The sequence below is a fragment of the Pristiophorus japonicus genome, chromosome 4 (assembly GCF_044704955.1).
Source record: "Pristiophorus japonicus isolate sPriJap1 chromosome 4, sPriJap1.hap1, whole genome shotgun sequence".
In the NCBI taxonomy this organism is placed as follows: domain Eukaryota; kingdom Metazoa; phylum Chordata; class Chondrichthyes; family Pristiophoridae; genus Pristiophorus; species Pristiophorus japonicus.
In genome coordinates, this window is record NC_091980.1 from 302296251 (window position 1) to 302308952 (window position 12702).

A 12702-nucleotide genomic window follows, 5' to 3' on the forward strand; every position below is an offset into this window, starting at 1 on the left:
CAATTGTACAGGGCCTTGGTGAGGCCACACCTGGAGTATTGTGTACAGTTTTGGTCTCCTAACCTGAGGAAGGACATTCTTGCTATTGAGGGAGTGCAGCGAAGGTTCACCAGACTGATTCCCGGGATGGCGGGACTGACCTATCAAGAAAGACTGGATCAACTGGGCTTGTATTCACTGGAGTTCAGAAGAATGAGAGGGGACCTCATAGAAACGTTTAAAATTCTGACGGGGTTAGACAGGTTAGATGCAGGAAGAATGTTCCCAATGTTGGGGAAGTCCAGAACCAGGGGACACAGTCTAAGGATAAGGGGGAAGCCATTTAGGACCGAGATGAGGAGGAATTTCTTCACCCAGAGAGTGGTGAACCTGTGGGATTCTCTACCACAGAAAGTAGTTGAGGCCAATTCACTAAATATATTCAAAAGGGAGTTAGATGAAGTCCTTACTACTCGGGGGATCAAGGGGTATGGTGAGAAAGCAGGAATGGGGTACTGAAGTTGCATGTTCAGCCATGAACTCATTGAATGGCGGTGCAGGCTAGAAGGACCGAATGGCCTACTCCTGCACCTATTTTCTATGTTTCTATGTTTCTATTGGGTGAGGACAGGATCGGACTCGGTGAATAAACTGCCAATGCTCACCTCTCTGATTGTAGCAGAGCATCTCCAGCGAAGGCTTCTCTTCCCGCCCTCGCACTATTACCTTCGGAGTCCCTGGAGAACCTATCCTTGGCTTTCTCTTCTTCCTCACCTACTCGCTTCCCCCTTGGCCACATCATCCGCAGACATGGGCTCAGCTTCCACATGTACGCTAATGAGACCCAGCCCTAATGCTCCAGCGCCTCTCTTTTGAACGATAACGGAGCAAAGTATTATGCGGAGTGGACATGGAAATGGAGTGGGCAGAGGAAACGTTACAAGGACACCCTCAAAGCCTCCCTGATAAAGTGTAACATCCCCACTGACACCTGGGAGACCCTGGCCAAAGACCGCCTTGAGTGCAGGAAATGCATCCGGGAGGGCACTGAGCACCTCGAGTCTCATCGCCGAGAGCATGCAGAAATCAAGCTCAGGCGTGCGGCAAACCTGTCCCACCCTCCCTTACCCTCAACGACGATCTGTCCCACCTGTGACAGAGACTGTGGTTCTCGTATTGGACTGTTCAGGACTCATTTTAAAAGTGGAAGCAAGTCTTCCTCGATTCTGAGGGACTGCCTATGATGATGATGGAGTTGAGGCCAAGATCAGATCAGCCATGAGCTTATTGAATGGCGGAGCAGGCTCGAGGGGCCAAATGGCCTGCTCCTGCTCCTATTTCTTATGTTCTTATGTCGACTCCTCCACTGTCTCTCTGCTGTCAGAATGCTTTCCTCCAGCTTAACTTTGGGAAGAGTGAAGCCATCATTTTTGTCTCCAACCGCAAACTCTGTACCTTAGCCACTTATTCCATCCCCCTTCCCGGCCAATGTCTCAGGCTAAGTATAGTGGTCAATTCGATCTCGAGCTGATGGTCTGAGCCCATGTCCTCTCCACGACCAAGGAAAGCCTGTGGTTAGACCACATTTAGAGTACTGCGTACAGTTCTGGTCGCCATATTATAAAAAGGATAGGGTGCAGAGAAGATTTACAAGGATGATAGCAGAAATGCGAGGGTATACATATCAGGAAAGGATGAACAGGCTGGGTCTCCTTTCCCTTGGAAAAAGGCTGAGGGGTGACCTAATAGAGGGCTTTAAAATTATGAAAGATTTTGATAGAGTGGATACAGAGAGAATGTTTCCACTTGTGGGGAAGAGTATAACTAGAGGCCATCAATATAAGACAGTCATGAAGAAATCCAATCGGGAATTCAGAAGAAACTTTATTATCCAGAGAGTGGTGAGAATGTGGAACTCACTACCACAGGGAGTGGTTGAAGCAAATATTATAGATGCTTTTAAAGCGAGGCTGGACAAGCATATAAGGGAGAAGGGAATAGAGGGTTATGCTGATAGATTTAGATGAGGAAAGACGGGAGGAGGCTCGAGTGGAGCATAAACGCCGGCATGGCGTGTTTGGGCCGAATGGCCTGTTTCTGTGCCGTATATCCGATGTAATTTCAACTCATTGACAACGCCTCTCTCCGCTCCTACCCTCAGCGTACCTGTTGGTGAAAGCCTCATCCATAACCTTTGTCATCTCCAGACTCCAAACTACTCCAATGCTCTCCTAGCCAGCGCCCGGACTCTGTAAGCTTCAGCTCAATGCTTTTCAACATCGAAGCTGTTAGTTGTTGTCGATGCTGTCGCTGTTCTTTTGGTTCATGCAGGAAGAAGCACCACTTGGGGAAGGTAACGTGAAGTCAAGTCACAACTTGAATTAGTGCCTTTAGAAAATAAAGGGTAAGGGATGGAAATGAAAACGAAATCATTACATCTTGCAGACTAAATGAAGGAACTGTTAATTGATGTGTGGTGATTTGACAGAGGAGGAGGGCACTTCAGCAAGCTAACTAACCAACTCCTTCGTCTCAGATGAGTCCAAATAGTCATCTTCAAAGCGTCCACTTTTACTAAAAAGAACAAAGTCCAATTTAATGCTTTGAGGGCCTCCCCCATGCTCTTCATTCCACCAGACACTGGATTCCTAGTTTTCTCTTTCTTATTTGATCTGAACACATCAATTTATCTGATTCAAAGATGAATATGATAAGTTTTTCCTTTTAAGCCGATAATATATGGAAATTAAGTATGTCAAAAGCTATATTGTAATTAAAATAAACTCTGATTGCGTTTGCTATTTGTTTAAACTGATTACACCATTGATGACTTTTTAAAATGTGATTGGGATCGCTACCTGACTGATTTTCATTCGCCTCACGCTGGGACACCGAGGTCAGTTCAAGTGGCCTTACTGCCATCTAGGCTGAGGTCCAGGATCAATCCTGACTGGGATCTTCTTGTTCTGAAAGGACGGTGGAAGCAGATTCGATAGTGACATTTAATTAGATAAGTACTTGAAGGGGCGAGAAAAAAGTACAGAGCTATGGGGAAAGAGCAGGAGGGGAGTGGGATTAATTGGATAGCTCGAGCAAAGAGCTGCCAAAGAGGTGGGCCGAATGGCCTCCTTCCGTGCTGTGTCATTCTATGATTCCATACCAGGGGTAGGCAATTATTTGGGCTGGAGGGCCACTTAACAAGTTTTGGTGAGCTGTTGAGGGCCGGCCACCAATGTTCTTCCTCATCATCATCATAGGAAGTCCCTCGAGTCGAGGATGACTTGCTTCCACGCTAAAAGGTTTACAGGTGTTTCAATGACGGACCTAATATTCCACAACCCGAACTGAATCTTGAAGGGTGGAAGATGCCTGCGCGTGGATTTTTTTAACGTGTGGTGGCCGTTGCACACCAGACACCACACGGGCTTGACAGAGCTAGGCCTTGGTCCAGTGGCAAGGATTACCCAAGACGACTGGAGACCAGCTCTGCTGCACAGACCTAGTGCGCACACATATCGCAGTGTGGGCTGGCCCGTGCTGCCCCTGGGTCCATGCCTCTTCTGGGCCCCAAACTCTCACCTCTCCTGGGCCCCGATCACATCGCTCCGCAATCTCTCACCGCTCCTGCAGTGCCTGGCCACGCTCCAATCAGCGACCTGGATCTTGGTGACGTCCAATCCAGTCGCCCTCTTCGCTGCCGTCGCTCTCCTGCTCCAGCACGTGCTGCCCCCCGGAGTGGTATGCTGCCATGCTGCTCCTTCCGCTCCCCGGCCTGCTCTGATGGTGCTCGCAGGCCAGGGGCCGCACAGACTGCTGGGCCAGACCGCCACGCTGCTCCTTCCGCTCCTAAGGTGCGTGGTTGCACAGTCACGCAACAATTATGCAGGCCGCTCCCCAGCCCCCGCCACTGGAAGAGATACTGCGCATGCACGGCTGCATAATGGCCGGTCATGCAGCAAATTTAAAGGGACTGCGCGTGAAAAAAATTTGAGTGAACATTGCATAAACATAAACATTGCTTAAACATAAATTCAGATAGTGGTCAGATGCTGCCTTACATACACAACATGTATTGGATACTACCTAGAAATGATTAAAGATAAAAGTTGAAATTGTGTGGTATCTTATGGTCTCTGTAAATCAGTGCTGTGAAATAGAACTGTACCCTCTTTCGAGCCTGTGTCAGCATCAATTCCCCACCTCAGACATCCTCATGTCCCTCTGCAAAGATTACTAATGCCATCCCAATTGGTGCTGTTGTGTAACGTGCCATTGAAAGGCTGCGTCAGTGAATTGAAAAGGATTTACTGTGATTGAAAGGCTGCATTAAAGGGAGCAGCGTGCGGTGGCCCAGCTCGGAAATAGGCACGGTCCCGGACTGCAAGACCATCAGCAGGCCGGAGGCATCAGAGGGAGAAGCGTGCGGTGGCAACCACTGCAGGAGGGCAGGGCTGCGAGGCCAGGTCGCTGATTGCAGTGCGGGTCGGCACAGCAGGAGGGGCGAAGGAGCGGCAAGAGTTTGTAGAAGGAAGTGACCGGGGCCCAGGAGAGGCGTGAGTCTGGGGCGCAGAAGAGGCGAGGGCCCAGGGACGGCAAGGGCCAGCCCACACTGCGATATGTTGTGCGCACTCAGTCCGTGCAGCAGAGCTGGTCTCCAGTCGCCCTGGTTAACCTTTGCCACTGGACCAAGACCTAGCTCTGTCAAGCCCGTGTGGTGGCTGGTGTGCAATGGTCACCACCTGTTAAAAAAATCCACACACAGGCATCTTCCACCCTCCAAGATGTAGTTCAGGATCTGGAATATTAGGTCCTTCATTGAAATACCTGTGAACTCTTTCCTTTTTGGCATGGAAGCAAGTCATCCTTGCTTTGAGAGACTGCCTATGATGATGATGGTTGCGTACGTAAATAAACAGACTAACTGAAGCAGGAATAAAGTAACTTAACTGTGTCCTTTATAGCAACAACCCAAAATGGTGTCCCAAAACCAGCATGAACCAGCATGTATACAGCAACTGTGAATAGCTCCCGCAGGGTCCTAATGCCTGTCTACTGAGCTGTAACAAACAAATAGAGTATGAACACAACAGGTGCCAGATGAGAACTCCCCTGCTGTCATACTCTGGATACCGGGAGAGCAAAGATGCAATGCAGGTCATTTTATTTGGTAAAAGAGTTGTGGAGATGAGCAGCCATGACCCCACTCTGAAATGGATAGGGCATATTCGAGGATGCAGTGCATTCTGGGTACAGACATCCGCCATTGGGGCCCAGAGTCACGGAACGGATCCTTTTAGGATCCGGCCAGGGAGAATCCCTTTAGCGAATTCTTAATTTGAATGAAGTATTACGATGGTTTTTCCTTGGCTGCAGTTCGAGTCTGTCTCTGACCCATGGTAAGTGAACATGGATAGACAAATCTGCAGCTCACATTCTATTTGTGTCCCATCCAGCAGGCCGGATAGAATGACCTGGCGAGCCAGATGTAGCCCGCGAGCTGTATTTTGCCCACCCCTGGTCTATACTGATCCCATATTATTTTTTAACTCAACCCAATGTCTGATCACCATCCCGATAAACTTTATTTCCTAAGGCTGGTGTCATGTAATTTGTCAATAAAGCTCCCCAACCCTTCCCTTCTTCACTTTGCTATCTTGTATCCTTGGATTTTTCAGGAATCCTTTGCTTTTGCTGGTTCCATATTATTGTTGATTTGGACGAGTTAGCATTTGAAATTAGAATCTTGGCTCTCTGAGAATCTAGAGCCCGGGTCCATCTGACCACCAGCGGACAATGGGGATTTTGTTATTGAGAAACCTCAGTGTGGGATCAAGGCCCACATTGCAGGGCGCCGCTGTAATATAGAGCTCCCCCTCGTGGATTACTGGGGTAATGCAACTCCTGATCGATATAATAAAAGGATCACGTGGCAAGGTCACATGACAAGTTCCTGTGGAGCCATCTTGTGTATGCGTGTGTTTGTGATGTCATGAAGAATATGTCACAGCCGCTAACACTGAGGAGAGAAGGTGAGAAATCAAGAAATGCTGTTGACGCAAAGAGGTCCTAATGATTGTGGGAGGAAGGAGCGACTGAGACACATAAGCAGCTCCACAGTTTCTCAGTCCAAGGAAAGAATGAGAAGATTGTGTGATGAGTCCGAGTTTTAGCCTATTGAGGGTGCCCCGAGATGGAGTTTGTTGATGGTGTAACTGGAGGAGCTTGTTTCTCCGATATTTTTCCCCATTATCTTATAGATTCTATGCCAGAATACAGCCATGGCTGGGCAACCCGGTAACATATGCCTGTGATCATGCAGCACTGATTTTCAATTAGTATTTGTACATTTACTCAGCTACAGTTCAGTGATGGAGCTAAAAGGTTTCACTTGCTCCATGACCAGCCACAAAACTATCAAATATTTGGGTCTGTAACAGCTCAGGTTTTTCATGGATAGATTTGGCTTGACTGCCTAATGATGCACTCTGCTTACAGAGCTTTAATGCTCCTGTATACGTCTTCATAACATTGGTGCCGGTTGTGACCATCCCAACTGCGCCATAGTCATGGGGCTGAATCATAACTCCCCAAAACGGGTGGGTCGGGGTCGGGGCGAGATGTTAAAACTTTTAAAATCTCAAACCCGGGCCCCAACCTGTCTCCAACCCGCGCACATCTGAGTTTAAAGGATGCGGGACCAGGAACGCACATCAACCTGCGCCCCAGAGGTGGGTTGGCTAATTCAATATTTTAGTGAGTTGGCAGTCTCCGAATTAATCTGCTTCAACTGTGGTTGGTCAGTTTTCCAATCTGCTGGGACCTCCTTAGAATCCAGGGAATTTTGGTAAATTGCAACCAATGCATTCACTATCCCTGCTTCAACTGTGGTCGGTCAGTTTACCAAGGCCTCGGGAAACCCGGCAGCTGAACGGAGGCGAGGACAAGCTTCGAGGAGAAGAAGGTCCCTCCTGGCCCCCACAAGCTCCCTCCCCATCAGACCGTGCCCCCCGGATCAGGGATCGGACCCCCCCCTCCCCCACCCGCCAAGGTCAGGGATCGGAACCCCCTCATACTCCCACTGTTATGTTCAGAATAACTCCACAAGACTGTATACTGTAAGCTCAAACTGTTGTGACCTTGGTCTCTTTAATGTAACTCCAGAGGAAGCAGCATGGTAGACCGCCTGTTATACCTGCTTGCCCAGGGTGTGCAGGTGACCCTTGGCTCTCCCACAGGTGCTTCCCCTGGTGGCAAGTCTTACACATTGGTCATGTTTACATACATAACACCCACTAGCAGCAGCAAGTGACTGACCTGCAGCTTTGGAGTGCCTCCCACCCAACGGGAAGCCAAGCCTGCCAATCAGGCTGACCTCTGGGCGGGGATATGTCAAAGCAAAACTACACAACGCTGCAGAGTTAAAACTCCACAACGTGCGGGGAATGCTGTACTTCCGGGTTTCCTGGCTGAAACTCTGCCCACTTCTCCCACCTCCACCCATTCCCCCACCACCCACCTCTCCGCCCCTCTCAGAGGGTCGTGAATCTTTGGAATTCTCTACCCTAGGAGAGCTGTGGAGGCTGGGTCATTGAATATATTTAAGGTGGAGCTGGACAGATTTTTGAATGATAAGGGAGTCAAGGGTTATGGGGAGCGGGCTGGGAAATGGAGTTGAGCCCAAGATCAGATCAGCCATTGAATGGCGGAGCAAGCTCGAGGGGCCAAATGGCCTACTCCTGCTTCTATTTCTTATGTTCTTATGTACACCCCTGTCAAGACTCAGTCCATGGAGTCTGTCTATCAATTTTCTTCATTGTGACTGGTTATGTGCCTTTCCTTCCCCATTGATTCAATCTCTGTGGCCCTTGAAATGCTGCTGTGCAAACATTAATTAACATGTGTGTGTCTATCTAACTAAACTGAACAATCAGGTTAAGATCTCTATATAAATAGAAAAAAATTGCATACAAATATTTATAAATCTGTCTAGTAATCTTCACGCTTAATCATTTCAAGGCCTGTGGGTTCTCTCCTTTCCAATTGGTCGTTTTGCTTATATCCGACTCTCATTGTCCACCAATCAAATTTCATCAAATCTTTCTTCCCAGTCATGTTACATCAAAAAAAGTGTCCAAGCGCATTACAGCAAAAATCCTCTGCTCAATCACTAGCAAAGGCGATTTTCACAGAGATAGTTACCATGGCAGTTCCTACCACATAGCCCCAAAAATAACATTTCTAATGTGATAAAAGACATATCTGGAAAAATGTCAACAACTCAAAAAAAAATCACAAATTTACCCCAAAACTCTCAGTTGCATTCCTAACTGTCTTCTTCTTTGTAATGCTGTGCAGAGAGATCTGTAGCCTGATCGTGATCCTTAGTGCCGTCTATACCCTGATCCTGATCCTGATCGCAGTCTATACTTGTCATGTATCTTACATTATTATATATAACTATATCCTAACATGCTATACATGACTGTAATAAGATATGACCTGTAACCACCAGCATACCTTACCACCAGGGGTGCACTTGCAAGAGACAGGTATATAAGGACAGGTCTCAGGCAAGTGCAGCATTCCAGAGCTGTGAAATAAAGATTTAGGTCCAGAGTGACCTTGACTTCACTACATGCCTCGTGTGAATCTGTACTGAGGGGACAGGACTTTACAGTGGCGACGGGTTACGGGATTACAGAATCCACAGAATGGCGAACAACAGATCAGATGAAAAGTACAATGCGGGAGACAATTGGGAGGACTTTATAGAAAGGCTCCAGCAAAGCTTTGTAACCAAAGACTGGTTAGGCGACGATAAGACAGACAAGAGAAGAGCCCATCTCTTGACCAGCTGTGGCTCGAAAACATATGCTTTAATGAAAAGAAACCAGCAAGCAAGTCTTTGAAGAATTGAGCACACTGGTAAGAGAACACCTGAAGCCAGCGAGCAGCCTACACATGGCCAGACACAGGTTCTACAACTACAAACGCTGTGTGGGCCAGAGCATACCCGACTTCGTGGCGGAACTTCGGAGGTTGGCTAGTTTATGTGAGTTCTCCGATGAACTGAGGAGAGAAATGCTGAGAGACTTTTTCATTGAAGGAATAGGCCACACAGGCATATTCCGAAAGCTCATAGAGACCAAGAACCTGAGTTAGAGGCAGCAGCACTGGTTGCACAGACATTCTTGGAAGAAGAAACGAGGTTGATTTACAATGCAGGTACGACAACTAACAAAATATCGGAAGAAGAAGTTCACAGCACTAAACAAGCTGCTACCCCCACACACAGACAAAACCGGGAGAACTGGCTCTCGACAGCAGGCAGAAGCCATCAAGGGCCACAGGAACGGCCGTTCACACCTCATCAATGCGAGCAATCAACTACAAACTGAGAGAAGCTCAAGAGAGATCAGCCAGACGCAGCTCATTCTTTGGGAACTCTTTGAAGAATGGAACAGGTCTATGCTGAAGGTGTGGGGGTGGGCACTCGTTAAGGAGATGTCAATTTCCACAGGCTGTTTGCAGAAATTGTAAATATACAGGGCATTTGGCACTCGTGCAAAAAAACAGCAGCTCGGCTGGTATACGAGTCGGAAAGCGGACCAGAAGATGGTGGGGTCAATACCCGGGACACCGGTGTACAGCGGTCAACACGATCAATGGCCGCTGCTCCTACAACAGGATGCCTCCTATAATGATGAGGGTCCTACTCAACGGATTATCTGTCAACATGGAGCTGGATACGGGAGCGAGTCAATCTCTCATGGGTGCTCAACAATTTGAACAACTGTGGCCGCATAAAAGAGACAGACCAAAACTCACAAGGGTCGACACCACACTAAGGACCTATACCAAAGAAATCGTACCAGTCCTCGGCAGCGCCATGCTCTCTGTCACACACAAAGGGACAGTGAACCGACTTCCCCTGTGGATTGTCCCCGGAGACCCCCCAGCACTGCTGGGTAGAAGCTGGCTGGCAAAACTAAATTGGAAATGGGATGATGTCCATGCCATGTCATTAGAGGAACGGACCTCCTGCTCAACAGTTATAAAGAGATTTGAACATCTCTTTCAGCCAGGTGTGGGCACTTTCAAAGGGGCCAAAGTAAAAATCTACATCAAACAGGATGCTAGACCGGTCCATCACAAGGCCAGAGCTGTACCCTATGTGATGAGGGAAAAGATTGAACACGAACTAGACAGGCTTCTGCGGGAAGGCGTTATATCACCTGTGGAATTTAGCGACTGGGCAAGTCCCATCGTCCCAGTCATGAAGCCTGATGGATCCGTACGAATCTGTGGGGACTACAAATTTACCATAAACAGAGTCTCCCTACAGGACCAGTACCCGCTGCCCAGAGCGGAGGACTTATTTGCCACATTGGCTGGAGGTAAACTTTTCTCAAAATTCGACCTCACATCTGCGTATATGACGCAAGAATTGACCGAAGAATCCAAGCTACTCACCAACATCAACACACATCGAGGCCTTTTCATGTACAATCGATGCCCATTCGGCTTCAGGTCGGCAGCTGCCATATTCCAGCGCAACATGGAGCGTCTGCTCAAGTCCATCCCGGGGACGGTTGTATTTCAAGACGACATACTTATCACGAACAGGTATACCGACTCGCATCTCCGTAATTTGGAGGAAGTACTAAAGCGGTTGGATCGGGTAGGCCTACGAGTCAAGAAATCCAAGTGCCTGTTTCTCGCACCCGAGGTTTCATTTTTGGGCAGAAGGATTGCCGCTGATGGAATCCGCCCAACAGAGTCCAAAACAGAAGCAATTCGCCTGGCACCCAGGCCCTGGAATATCTCAGAACTGCGCACCTTTCTCGGGCTACTCAATTACTTTGGGAACTTTATGCAGAATTTAAGCATGCTGCTGGAACCTCTCCATGTGCTACTCAGGAAGGGGTGCGATTGGTTTTGGGGGGACGCCCAGGAACGCGCCTTCAATAAGGCACGCAACCTTCTGTGTTCCAACAGTGTTTCGACTTTCTTTGACCCAGGTAAAAAGTTAGTTCTCACATGCGATGCGTCAGCGTATGGGGTCGGGTGCGTTTTGCAACATGTCAATAGTGCGGGCAAATTACAACCCATAGCTTATGCCTCCAGGTAATTTTCGCGGGCGGAGCGCGGGTACGGAATGGGAAAGAAGGAGGCGCTCGCGTGCGTGTACGGTGTCAAAAAGATGCACCAATACCTTATCGGGGCCAAGTTCACATTAGAAACCGACCACAAGCCCCTCACGTCCCTCCTATCCGAGAGCAAGGCAATAAACGCCAACACCTCGGCGCGAATTCAACGGTGGGCACTCATGCTGGTGTCCTACGACTACACAATAAGGCACAGACCAGGCACAGACGACCACGGAAGGGTCTGACGAACAGGACTGTGAGATAGTCATGGCAATCAATGCCTTTGAGTCCACAGGTTCGCCCATGACGGCTCGCCAAATCAGAGCCTGGACGGCCAGCGACCCCACGTTATCCTTAGTAAAAAGATGTGTCCTAACTGGTGACCCGGCAGAGGCTCGCGATGCCTGCCCCGAGCAAATAAAACCCTTTCACAGGCGCATGCATGAGCTATCACTACAAGCAGACTGCCTGATGTGGGCAGCCGAGTAGTCATGCCTCTGCGAGGCAGAGAGGCATTTGTCTGGGTGCTGCACCGCGAGCATCAGGGGATTGTTCTCATGAAGGCCGTAGCCAGATCCCATGTCTGGTGGCCTGGTATTGACGTGGACTTGGAGCTCTGCGTCCGAAGGTGCACCATTTGTGCCCAACTCAGCAATGCCCCCAGGGAGGCTCCACTGAGCCCCTGGCCCTGGCCTACCAAACCGTGGACGCGGGTGCACGTAGACTATGCGGGCCCATTCATGGGCAAAATGTTCCTCGTAGTTGTAGATGCATTTTCAAAGTGGATCGAATGCACCATTTTAAACTCGAGCACAACCTCCATCACTGTGGAGAGCCTCGTAACCATGTTTGCAATGCACGGAATCCCTGACACATTGGTCAGTGACAATGGTCCATGCTTCACCAGCGCAGAATTCCAAGACTTTATAATTGACCACGATATAAATCACGTCAAGATGGCACCGTTCAAGCCGGCCTCCAACAGCCAGGTGGAGAGAGCAGTGCAAATCATTAAACAAGGCATGCTTAAAATCCAAGGTCCCACGCTGTAGGGTCACCTGTCGCGACTGCTACTGGCATACAGATCTCGTCCGCACTCACTGACTGGGATCCCCGCCGCGCAACTGTTGATGAAAAGGACTTTAAAAACAAGGCTCTCATTAATCCTCCCAGACATGCACAAAATCGTTGAGATAGGGGACAAAATGTTTGTACTAAACTATGGCAGGGGTCCCAAATGGCTTGCAGGGACAGTAACGGGCAAGGAAGGAAACAGGCTACTGGTAGTACAAATGGACAATGGCAAAACCTGCCGGAGGCATGTAGACTAAGTCAAAAGCAGATTTACCAACAACACTGCGGAACCAGAGGCAGACTACAATGTGGAACTCGCACCACTCCTGGTGGACAGGCAGAGGGAACAACCTGAGGAAAGGGCAATCCCAACAGACAGCCCAGGCGAGTCAACAACAATCACACCAATCCAAACAGACAGCCCAGGCGAGATACCAGCCACCACACCCAAAGAAAAACAGACACCAAGGCAAACAACTGAACCACAACTCAGGCGCTC